At 41.9% G+C, this 13,236-nt stretch overlaps 1 protein-coding gene across 4 annotated transcripts in view; it reads right to left on the bottom strand.

The window, feature by feature from the left end:
- LOC124612996 overlaps positions 1 to 13,017 on the bottom strand; it is a 246,760-nt gene extending 233,743 nt beyond the window's left edge. For 2 of the 4 annotated variants that reach the window (XR_006979589.1, XM_047141546.1), the window contains exon 1: positions 12,831 to 13,017. The gene's annotated coding sequence lies outside the window, so the exon portion shown is untranslated. Of the gene's footprint in view, positions 1 to 4,185; positions 4,226 to 11,406; positions 11,881 to 12,830 lie in introns of those variants that run through there. The other 2 variants (XM_047141547.1, XM_047141548.1) reach the window with 2 other exon arrangements.
- Between the last annotated feature and the right edge of the window lie 219 nt (positions 13,018 to 13,236).

Genomic DNA, 13,236 nt, shown 5'->3' with positions numbered 1-13,236 from the left:
CATGTTAAGTGAGTCAAGCTTGTCGTGATTCGCTGGTGCTTGGGGTTGTCTGTCAGGTTCTTAGGCACCCAGCAAGCACTAACTTAACAAAATTACAATGTGTCATGAACAATATCATACACCACACTATAGGAAATGTTAAACTGCTGTGATAAGGTTCGCAGTTGCACAACATTATGTGGGGCTGCAGCTGTTACAAGCTGCTCTGAGTGCAGAGAATCACTAAGATTCACATGGCCTCTTGGAAGAATGCACACCACCTGGAGACATTGCTACAGTCCACTGTCGTCCCATACACACCACAGATGTCCAGTGAATATCACTCAGTTTATTGCCTTTGGCCCACAAATATTGAACTGCACTTTGCTGCTCTTCACAATAGCATGCACACCATGTTTGTTCCATAGTTCATGCTTCTCTCACTAGAACTGCATATGAAAACAAAAAATACCCACTGTAGCACAAACTTCAAACTGTATTGTTGCGAAATTTCGACATTCCAGCTGAAATATGAGGGGATTCAAAAACTACTGTACATTACTTTCCGATCCTCCCTCATAAAAGTTTCACAGACCAACAGAAATCTTAGTTGCATATATAACCATCTATCATATGATAAACATATCAACACATAAGTCTCATAGGAAAGTATATTGAGTCCATTTCTTTTCTGAACTATATTAATAACTTCCCAGAAAGTGTCATGCAGGGAGACATAAATCAGTTTGCTGGTAACAGCAACATAATAATCATGGCTATGAAGACATGTTAAAAAGGTGTACACAAATCTTCAAAGGAGAATAAAATACACGGACATTCACAGAAGGACAAATCTCACACACATGGCCACCGTTGTCTCCAGATGCTAAGACCCAACTGCAGTTGCGCCTGAGGTTACCAGCAACCTAGCCAGAGTGGGCAGCAGGACGAGGTGTGGGCTGGGCAGGGGAATGGTTACGAGGATAGTGTTGGGAGTGGGGAAAGAAGCTAGTGCTGCCAGTGAGAGTGTGCAGGGACACAATGGGGGGCAGAATATGGCTGTTAGGTGCAGCAACAGGTTTGGGGGGAGGGATTGCTGCGATGATGAGAGGATAGGGGCAAAGCATGGGGAGAAGAGATCAACAGAGAAGGGAAAGGAGTACACAACTGTGCTTGCAGCATAGAAGGCATTTGTAGTATTGCAGCAAGAGCAGGGAAGGGGATAGGCTGGTAGAGGACAGAGACAAACAAAATTTGAGGCCAGGGAGGCTATGGGAGCAAAGTATGGGTTTCAGGGAGAGAACCCATTGGTCCAGATCAGAAGAGCTGGTTTCGGTGGGAAGAATCCAGAAGGCACATGTTGCGAAGCTGTCATTAAATGGGTGCACATCATGTTGGGCAGCAAGCTCAGCAACTAGGTAGTCCAACTGCCTCTTGGTCACAGTTTTGATGATGTCCATTCATGTGGGCAGACAGACTGTTAGTTGCCATGCCCACATAGAATGCAGCACAGAGATTGCAGCTACAATGGTAGATCACGTGGCTGGTTTCCCTGGTAGCCCTGCCTTTGTGTAGGAGATGTCTGTGCAAGAATGGAGCAGGTGGTAGTGGGAGGATATATAGGATAGGTCTTGCATCTATGTCTATTGCAAGGATATGGGCCATGAGGCAAAGGGTCAGGGCACACAAGGATACCGTGTAGGTTGAGGGGAACACCAATATGGTAGGGGTGAGGAGGCTAGTGGGAGGTGGGATTTTCCTCATTTCAGAGCAGGATGAGAGGTAGCTGAAATCCTGGCAGAGAATGTGATTTAGTTTATTCCGACATGGTACTCAGTCATGAGATTGGTGCTCCTTTGGCCCCTTTATGGCCGCACACTGTATATATGGGGTATGATCAGAGACTCGGGGTAGGGGGGAGGGGAGTGTGGAGGGATGCAGCAAGGCATAGGACACCTGTTTCTGGAGAAGATTTGGTAGGGTAATTTTGGTTTGTGAAGAGCTCAGTGAGACCACTGGCATATTTGAAAAGGGACTGTTCATCACTACAAATGCAATGGCCACCAGTGCCTAGGTTGTATGGAAGAGACTTCTTGCTGTGGAAGGAGTGGCAGCTGTCGAAGTGGAAGTCTTGTTGGTGGTTGGTAGGTCTGATACGGACAAAGATTGAGGGAGCATCCTCGAGGTAGAGGTCGTTATCGAGGAAGGTAGCTTGTTGGACTGAGGAAGACCAGTTGAAGTGAGTGGTGAAGAAGTTGTTGACGTTCCGGAAGAAAGGGGTTAGTGTGTCCTCACCCTTGGTCCAGATCATAAAGATGTCATCAAATGAATCTGGACCAGATGGAGGCTTTGGGTTTCTGGGTTGTCAGGAAGGATTCTTCTAGATGGCCCATAGACACATTACCATAGAACAGTGCTACGTAGGTGCCCACTGCTGAACCACAAATCTGTTCGTAGGTGATGCCTTCAGAGGAGAATTAATAATGGGTGAGGATACAGTTGGTCATCGTGACCATGGAGGAGGTGAAGGTCTAGAGTCAGTTGGGCATTCAATAGCGGTATGGCCATGGGCAATGAGAATGTTAGACAGTAGAGGGAGATGGCATCAACAGTGATGAGCAGAGTGCCAGCTGGTAAAGAAAGAGGAGCTATGGAGAGTCAGTATAGGAAATGATTGGTATACTTGATATAGGAGGGTAGCTTATGGATAACTGTCTGATGGTTTTTATTCGGTAGCAATTATAGCTTTACTGTTTGCTACTCTCACTATTTTCACAGAATTTTCAGTGATGTATTTTACTACTAATTTTGTAATAACTACCAACTTGTTTCACTAATGACATCATTTTCCAAAATTTCTGAGAAAGTCATGTATTCTAGAATGGTATCCCATTTGAACAATAATAATATCCTCAGTAAATTAATGTTTAGATTTCAGTTGAGTTTACAGATTCACTTGACAAATTTTACAAGTGCTAAATAACAAAATAGCAGCAGTTTGTATTTTCTGTCACCTATCTAAGACATTTGATTGTGGGTGTCACAATATTCTCCTAAATAAACTGAGGTTTTATGGGACTGATGGTATAGCAAACCAGTGGATTGTAATACCTAAGTAAAAGAATGTAGTACGTTATACTTAATAATTCAACCAATGTAAAAAGGGGAGATTCTTCTGACTGGGAAAAACTAACTTATAGGGTGTCAGAAAGCTCAATCTTAGGTCCCCTACTGTTTCTCATATGAGTAAATGTCCTTCCATCTAACATGCAACAAGCAGAATTAGTTCTTCCTATGGACTGCACTAGTACTGTAATCAATCTAAACACACACACACACACACACACACAGTAATAGAAGAAATGGAAAATTATGTTCTTAAAAGTATTATTATGTGGTTTTCTGCAAACTGTAACTCTCAGTTTCAGAAAGACAGAACTTTTTCAGTTCTGCACACCAAAACATACTACACCAGTTATAAGTGTAACACATCATGAAGAAATAACGAGTCCATATTGATGAGAACGTAAACTGGAAAAAACACATTTCAGAACTCCTAAAACAATTTAGTGCAGTCAAATTTGTGCTATGAATCACTGCAAATCTTGGGGATGGCAAACCATTAAGTTGACTTTCCTCCCCCCCCCCCCCCCCCCCGTTAATGATATCATATGGAACAATATTCTGGGATAATTCAAGTTTAAGAAAGAAAGTGTTCTTTGATCAAAAACTTGCTTGTGAATAATGTGCAGTGGTCACCCAGGATCACCTTGTTTACACCTTTGCAAGAGTGCATTTTTACTTTATGGATGCTCAATGCTGATGTTATCAGCATCATGGCATATTTTAGGAGGAATAAATATAAGTAAAATCACTAAAATTGTTGCACAAAGTGAGGATAAAACCTACAAAATGACACCCATGCACACACTCCCAATCTCACATTCACTAACATTATCAGTCTATCTCACTTGCCGTAAGACAATGGAGAAAGCATGAAAGGTGCTATACCAAGGATTAAAACACAAATAAATTGGCAGAGGAGCCAAAAAAATGGCACAGGCACAGGTGACTACCTATAAAAAATATGGGTGATCCAGTCACCTTTCAACACATTAATGCAATCTCTCTAAAATCTCGGAAATAAATGTTGGACAAATTACAAAACTTTAAAAATCAAACAACATTCGTTAGAAAGTCACTTACAATAGACAGCAGGTCTGTCAGCAAATCTTCTACCTCTGATCTGAAAATAAAACAGTCCAATAAAATGTCACACACAGTGATCTACATGCCACAAGCACCACACATTGGAGGGTCCTCTTAGTGGAGCAAGAAGCAATGCCGTCATGCACCATTCAGCTGTGGGCTATATGAAGATGAATAAGAGGGACCTCATCCCGTCAACGTGGCTGGTAGGATATATGCCTTTACTAGAGGAAGCTTACTGACTCACTCTTCCAGTCACTCATTCTCCCATCAACGTAAGACTCTCTATCTCAACAGCGAGGCAAGAACATGCAGGGAGATGGCACACCAAACTGAGGATTGTGACATCTCCTTGGCTGTCACATCTGCCCTTTCTTTCCCCACAATATCCATGTGCCCTTGCACCCAGCAAAAAGACACCTCCTTCTCTAGCTGTTGTAGTTGGAGGAAGGTGTCCTGGATTTTCTGGGTTACTTTATCTGCTGGGTACAAGCATTGTAGGGAGTGAAGGGCACTCAGAGAATTGGAACAGACAAGGAATTTAGTGCTCAAATCACATCTCATCTGCTCCAGTGCCCGTAAGATCGCATCTAATTCTGCGTCAAAGACAGCAAAGTCTTGAGGCAGGCGGACCTTGAGGCCACAACAGAAAACAACAGAGCAACCAACAGAGCCACCTATTTCAACCTACTCATAAAGACAGCTGTAGAGTTGTGGTGCTCAACTAAAATGTCCTTAAATAATATATTAAAAAGGTATGCAGGAGTGCAACATCTCCTGTACTGCACTAAATCAAAAATTACACTCGGCCTCTGCAGTGACCAGGGTGGCAGATGGTTAAAACCCTGGATTTATGGTTGTACTTGCTCCACACCAACTGATTCCAGCACGTGCTGCATTTGGATCCCAAATGGCCTTGTTGCTCATGGACAATTGATGAAAAGGCATTCCAGAGGCAGATGAGCTACAGTATGGTGCACAGGTGAATTCAGTTATGGTGAGGAATTTTCATGCCTGACACACCAGGAGGAGTTGCAATTGAATTGTAAGTGGTGGTTCACCAGCCTCAGCACAGAGACCGGGTATGGGGCTGCTCCTATAAACACCTGTGGCTAGCCAACCCCCCCCCCCCCCCTGGTGGATAGCGTCAACGATCTTCAGATACGAAGGGCTCGCTGAACTGTATACTCCCCATCCACAGTCTAGCAGCAAATGCACGAAAGACCTATAAAACTGGAGCAGACATGCCCTGTCCGCTCCCCAATACCTGTAGCTAAGGTCTTTTATGATATTCAGTGCCTAAAGAACCACTTCGAAAGGAAAGACTGTATGAAGTTGGGGAGGTGGACATGAAAGCACCATTGATGAAGTTGCTCTACAATACTATGTCTCCAAGTATGTCATATGCCTTACTGATGTCAAAGAAAATACCAAAACAGTGATGGTGTCATAGGTATGCCTGCTGAATAGCTGCATCCTACAGAGTCAGGTTTGTCGACAATGGACCAAAATCTCCGGAATCCACACTGAGAGCAGCAAAGGAGTTGCCTGGTTTCTAAGAACCAGACCAAATTAAGGTTAACCATTCGCTCCAGGCTCTTTCTGACACAGCTAGTTACGGTGATACTCCGGTAATTACTCAGACAGTTGTGGTTCTTTTGTGGTTTGAGGAGAAAGATCAAAAACCCCTATCTTCAAGAGTTGGAAAAGTTGCCTATCTGCCATATCAAAATATGCAAGAGGAGGATTTCCTTTGACGCTGCTGGCAAATGTCGAAGCATGCATACTGAATTCGGCTGTGACCAGGTGCAGTACCACGAGGCTCAGACAGTGTTGATTCCCATAAGGAGGAAGGGCAGTTGTAAGACTCAAAATTGTCAGACTGAAGTCCAATTTGCCCCTCTCTACAGTCACACGGTAGCAGCAAAACGCTGGAGCCTGGCTGGTTTTCGCAGCTATTGCCGCAAAATGCACTATTATCACCTGGGCGTTGTTTGGACACACTCCAGTTTCAGTACTGCTACTGTCACTGACTTATTTCCTGAGCAATCTATTTCCATTGTGTCTGAGGGTCTGGCGAGATCTAGGTCCTCAGCAGATGTCAGAATCTCCACCTCATCCGCAGCTGCACAGCTTGTAGGTAGCAGTGGTGTGGGTGCCACCACAATTTCCCTGGTCTTGGGGATCTTCTTTCTAGATTTCTCTTGCTGCTCCTGATATGATGAGCATCCGCAGTCTCGACATGTGACACTGAAAGTACAGCGTGAAGACATATGTCCGAACTTCCGGCATTTAAAGCACCACATTGGGGGACGGATATAGGGCTTTACATCACAGTGGTAGACAACCACCTTGACCACCTCAGATAATGTATCACCCTCAAAGGCAAAGATGAAGGCACCAGTGGCAACCTGATTATCCCACGGACCACAGTGGGCACGCCAAACGAAATGTACACCTCACCCCTCTAAATTGGCGAACAGCTCATCGTGAGAATGCAAAAGAAGGTCACTGTGAAATATTATATCCTGGACCATATTTAAGCTCTTACGGGCGTGACAGTTACAGAAACATCCCCCAGCTTGTCACGCCTGTGACTGGGCAGAGGATGCTGTTTTGATCAAGACTGACCCAGATCTCATTTTGGACAAGCCCTGCACCTAACCCAAACCTGTCCTCTAAATGTTCAACAAAAACTGAGGCTTCATCATCATGAAAGATTCCCCATCAGCTCTCAAACATACAAGACATCAGGGCAAATAAGAGCAGCTGCCATCCTTAGCCTGACTTTCCACCCATGGTGTGGCCAGGGAGGGGAACGATTTTATGGTTGTACTTCTGTGCGTTGAATTGGGGCCTTGAACGCTTAGAGACTACTGGTGTTTGACCACCAGCAAGAGATGATGTACTACACTTCATCGCCTGTCATCAGCTGATGCCACCCACCCCGACAGGGGCCCTCCCCACAGTTGCCACCCAGCCGCAGCAAAGGTCACCTGGCAGGTTGGCCATTGCTGGGAGTCCTAGTGCCCCAGGGTGGACCAGACTGAGCCTTTGGAGGAGCAGGGAGTTCTGCAACAGCTACCACAGCTTTGTCTGATGTTGTGGGAGGAGATACAGGCTTAGAAATAACTGCACCAGCACAAGTGCACTGACAAACACAGTTATTGGTATTGAGACTAGCAACATCCATTCGTGTAGCAGCATCACTTTTCTGAACCTGGCTGTTCAGCAACCAAACCAAGGAGGTAGCAAACGTGGAGACCCGTTTGGCCTCACCAAAGGGGATCCATTTTGTTGTTTAGATCTCTTGTGTCTTCAGTTCTTCAAGTGAGACACAGCAGTCCCTACTCAAGACAGGGTGAACTCCAGAGCAGATCGCACACTTTGAGATTCCTTCACAGGCAGCTTAAGCACATTTGCTACAAGTGGTTTCTCTCTCACATCCAAGAGTGGTGTGCCCAAAGGGCTAGCATTTAAAACAGCACTTTGGGTTCAGGATACAGGGCCACGCTGTCAAATGAAGAAAACTCACCTTAATATGCTCCAGGAGTTTCACACAATTAAATGTGAGGATGAATGAGCTGGATTTGACCAGATCACCTTCCACCCGTTTAACAGTATTCTGCATGTGCCTTCTGGGACCCCCTCAACTTTCAAGTCTTCCTGGGGGATGTCCTCCGTCCTCCAGGTCCCTGCATGTCACACCACCTTTACTGTGGTTCAAGTAGGTATGGAGCTCAGTCTCAATTGCATATTCCCCAAAGATTATGGCCTTCTGCAAGTTTGTCACTTGTTAGAAGCTCGAGATTTCAGTCAACAGCCTCGCATTTTGCAACTGCTTAACAGATTTTAACATACCCACAATCCACATCAAACCCTTTTGAATGCAAAAAGGTGACACTTCTTCAAAGTTTTGCTCTTTTCTTTTAACTAATAACAATACATTCTGACTACCAGCACATATTCTGTTACTATATATACTAGAATTCTGAAAAGTTCTGAGTTGGGAGAACTGGCTACAGAAGCACACATGTTAGATTTAGTGTTGGTACCTTCCAGTGGCCACACTTTCCGCTATGAGAAGGAAGAGAAAATTTCGAAGGATCCATCTCAGTCCCATGAACAGCTAGGGAAATAAAAGTGCACTAGACAGACCCCTGCATGCCTAAGTAAGCCTTATACAACAGAGGTGTGGCAGGTGCCCCAGAGGTTGCCCACTAATGACTGTTCTAACTCAACAGCCACGCACTTCATCATCACGCAGCACACCTCAACTTTGGGGATGTTTTTATAGAGGTTTTTACCATACTTAACAGATTTGAGGTTGGTTTCCTTGTTCAACGATGCAAGGAATGATGATGAGGCAAGGTTCAATTACTGGAAAGTTTGGGAGCAGTGGGGATGAATCACAGTTAGATGGAGGAGTAAATTGAGTCAGGTGGAGTTCAATATTAGTTTTCAATTGAGTCTGATTGGTAGGGTTGGTGGTGAAAAAGTGTTTCCACTGTAGGGACTCGAAGAAGACGGGGTCTTAAAAATGCCCAGCATGACTGAATTTGAGAGTAGGGCCTTTGGAAAAGACATACTTCTGTAGGACTGAGGCTTTTGGAGGACATGTTGATGACTTAACAACGCCTTGCACAAATCAAAGTAATCCGATTCTTTAGGTCTAGAACCATTACTAACTTAGTCTTACAGATAGGCAAGCTCAAATCACCCCTACACCTTCAGTGACATACTTCTGTTTTATGATACATAAGTCTTTACAATCTCCCAGATTGAAGCCCGGCCTTGCAACAAATAGGTCTGCATTTAAACCTTTGTAGAGATGTGACCATTCCCAAATTTCCACCTCAGTACATCTCGTGTCTCTTACACAATCTTTCAGCTGAATATCTTCCTGCTCGTCCTTGAAATACACACCTTTGAGCCAATCCTCAAGCATTTACAGGCTAGTTATTTAGCTAACATAAAGGTTTCCTTGGTTTAGTAAACAATACAATCCATGGGTTTATTCTTTGAAGTGTTACATCACACGTTACGTAAATGGTGTATGCAATTTTGTGCATGTATTCAATTGAGTAGTATCAAACTGGTTTAGTTCTGTATTCAGTTTAATGCTGTGTACAGAGCAGACAAAAAAAATACACTCTACTCTGTCCCACTTGTTCCTTATCATGTGCCTGGTTACAATGGGTTATGCATCTGCCTCTGCCATGCAGAAACAGTACTCAGTCACCAAAGTGGTACTGGTTATTTTAGATGTTTTGTTATCCCCATCAACACTTCAACACTTTTAAATCAGATATGACGCTAGACCAATTTGAGCAAGATCTGTAGAATACACATGCAAAACTCCACTCAATAAAATATTTTGGTGGTAATGAGAAAAAAACTGACATTTTCCACTGACACAGGCCACAGCATTACAAGTGATGAGCAGAATTTATTTGGGGTGAGTCTATCTAAATATTACATATAGGCCTAGTCATTTCCAAATATCTGCTGAAACATCAGAAACACACTATCTGATTATTAAGAGACTTATTCAAAGTGTGTCTTTTGGATTATGCGGGAGTATGGCATGGCAAATATGGTTGTAAACCAGGTGAGAAAAGTAGCACCTGTATGTGAAAGCCTAAGAATATTGCAACAGGAATTACTTATCATTTCAGATTCATCATCCACTAGTGGCATGGCATCAGGGAGGGGAATTCCTCAAGTGAAAAGTGCAAAAGTTATCAATCTGGAAGTAATGTTGGTGTTTCGTTGGTTTAAAATAGTTTTATAGATAAAATCAGCTCACTGTACAGAAGAGGACTATGGACAATTAAAAAAACACTTAGACAGACAGCTCTGAAATTCGACTCAAAAGAGGAGAGGGTGTCTTTGCATTGAAAGAAAGGGATTGTGGCCATTTGATCATTTAGAGATGGAACACAAGCTCAGATTATAAAAGAATGTGGAAGGAAATCAGCTGTGTTCTTTCAAAAGCAACCATCTTGGCATTTTACAAAACTTCACTCAGTCTCTTTACATGGAATCCAAATCACAAAGATGTGGTCTTTAAGAATTTAGAGTTGTAAGAAGAATTCCTTTATCAGGTTACTTTCCATTAGGAAAGTGGGAGTACTCAGCAACTGTGATGCGATTCACCACACAACCATCCATCTTGCTGACATTTGGCGCCACCTACGAACTATTCAGTAAATAAGAGGAACAACATACCTGTCATGATATTTAAATATAGAGAAAAAAATAATACAAAGATAGAAACATTTAAATCAGATCAATTCTAATAGTTACATATAGCAAGTGCCTCCTTGTGCCTTGTAAATAAATTTTTAAAAAAAGTTTTTACCCACCTGACATTGCATATGTGTTTAAAGAATAAAACAACTGACTCACAAGGAGTGAACCTGGAAATTATTTTATATTTTCAATGTTTACTGGCAAATGTGGAAATAAGTTGAACAGCAACGTAAAGAATTTTACCTAAGTTTTATTTTATGTAATTCCAATGCAAATTTGAAGTTTTTTACTTTTCTTTAAATGTTGGTATGTAATCTAATATACATGCCACATAGGTTATTCCATGAGTTGTAACTTTTTATTGTATTGCCTGACCACGTACTTCTTGAATATTTTAGCAATGATAATGGCTAGGCACTAGCCGAAATCTGGATTTGCCAAAAAAAGACTGATTGCTGCGCTCTATAATTTACGAAAAAAAAATTCTTTATATGGCTTGTGAATAAGTAAGAGCAAGACAGCAACATATGAAAGATTATTGTTATTGTAAGCATTTTTGAAGCTCTGGCTATCAGTGTAGTAGTTTTATGAGGAAGTTGTTAACCTGTTTAATATAAAATGAGTAATTATGTTTGCAGATAACAGGACAATGGAAAGGTACAATCCGATGGCAATAAGGCTATCAGTGTGCACAAAGTTAGTGTAGGAGGAGTTGGCTTTAACAATGATAAATGGGGTGCTTTGTACTAATGATATAAACATTATGGAACAAAGGTGAATTTGATGAGGTATTTAAAAATATTGGAACATAGGCTGCAGTTATTGGGCAGCAGGTGCACTGAAATCAGAAGCGTGTTCAGTAAAATTCTTTCCCGTGGCTCCTATTATTATATTACACCATATATCCAAGCTGTAAAATATCATTGTTGATCCTTATGCCACTTCTACTTCTGAGCTCCTTACCTGAAAATCTTTGTGAAAGACCCACGTGCAAGAATAGTCTTATGCATCCTTATAATCCATGTAGACCAAGGAGACACTCAGCGAAGTGTCTGATCAAAGTGACTATAAATTGGAAATGCCTTTAAGGCCGCTCCCTTCAGCCACTGCACCAAATGTCAACTAGATTAGTGTGGATAGTAATTATTTCTGTATCCAGTATTGTGATGGTGCATTCTAACTCTTAAGAGACTATCATTTGTGAAATCATATATGCTGTAAATCAAATTTGTTGCCACCAGTTTTTCACATGGACTTTTAACATGAATCAACTTCCTTTCAGTATGAAAGAACACTTTCAATCAGTCCTCCTCTAACACAATTTTTAAATGTGAGAATGGGATTTGTCCCTCACTACACTTACTTCTAACCTTCCTTAGGTCCCACAGATTACCTAGACTCAAGTCTATGCCTACTTCTGCCTGTTGCTAAATTGCCATCTCTTTCCATAAGCTCCCCTTCCCCTTGCCAGCCATCCTCCATTTACCACCATCCTAAAATCCGTCCAGTATTTCCCTGTTTCTTACTTTAATCATATCTTTAGCATCAATGTAAACATTTTAGCAGCCTTTTAAGTCCTCTTCCCTCATTCACAATGAACTTCCACACAGTTTTCTTAATGATTTATCCCCACTTTTCAAACCTGTAACCAATATACCAATTACCTATCTTGCACTTTTGGGTGATCTCAACATTCTGATCAGTGTGCTTAGTCATTGGGCCTACTATATTTCTGCTCTACAGTAAGTGGTTGGTGCTATTCAAAATCAGAATCGTTTGTACAATTATGAGTTTTCTTCTAGTGCCTACCACAGATACATACATCAGGTTACATGTATTGCAGCAGCATGTGTGGCATTTCCCAACTTTGTTATGTACTTTACTATTCACTGGCAGTTCTCCTTATGTATGCGAGCTCATACATTAATTTTTACATCACGTGCACTGTTATTGGTGACGTTTTTTTTATTTTCGAAAAGAATTTTATTTCTGATTCTGTAGTGTAAGCACGCCTACGAAACTCAAAAATAACAAAATACAGAGCCACATTATTATTATTATTATTATGTACGCTTAGGATTTTTAAAAGGAAATAGATCTCTAATAACCAAGGTATCAATTTCTGATGAAGTCAGGCTGCAAACAGGTCTTGTATTGTCACTTATGTTCGTAACGCTCATTGTGGCAACTATGTGAAATATTCCACCAAATGTTCTGACGGCGCACTTCAAAGCCTGAAATATTCTACACGTTGGAACAATTACGAATTATCTAGTAATAAGCCACAAACAGTTACTCCTCACCAGGCTGGGAAACAAAAAGCGGCATTTCTGTGTTAAAATCAAAACAAACTGCAGTCTTTCAGCTTTATCCGAAGCAAATCATACCTTGGCAATACAGCAACAAATTTATTTGTTATGATGGAGCAGTTTTACTTCTGAGAAATAAACTGTCAAACAATCCGTTCGTTTTCACATATTTTCTACTATTGCAGTGGCCTGGAGCTATTAATTCTTACACCTATGACATTTCACATAATGTAAACAAAGACCCAGCCTCGCAGACGATTTTGAATTTATGTTAGCAAAACCAAGCAAAGAGAACGATAGATCGAAATTGTGCTCAGATTAAGGCCCGTCCACACGCAACGATCTGTCTGCGCAAATGTCTGCGCACATCACATCTGCGCAGATAGATCGTTGCGTGCAGACAGAAGATTTGCACCAACCTGAGGTGTGTGCATACCTGGAAGTTGGAGTTGGAGGTATGAGCGAAATATCTCAAATCTGTGGG

The sequence above is a fragment of the Schistocerca americana genome, chromosome 4 (genome assembly GCF_021461395.2).
Source record: "Schistocerca americana isolate TAMUIC-IGC-003095 chromosome 4, iqSchAmer2.1, whole genome shotgun sequence".
In the NCBI taxonomy this organism is placed as follows: domain Eukaryota; kingdom Metazoa; phylum Arthropoda; class Insecta; order Orthoptera; family Acrididae; genus Schistocerca; species Schistocerca americana.
This window is presented reverse-complemented; position numbering and strand designations above follow the sequence as displayed.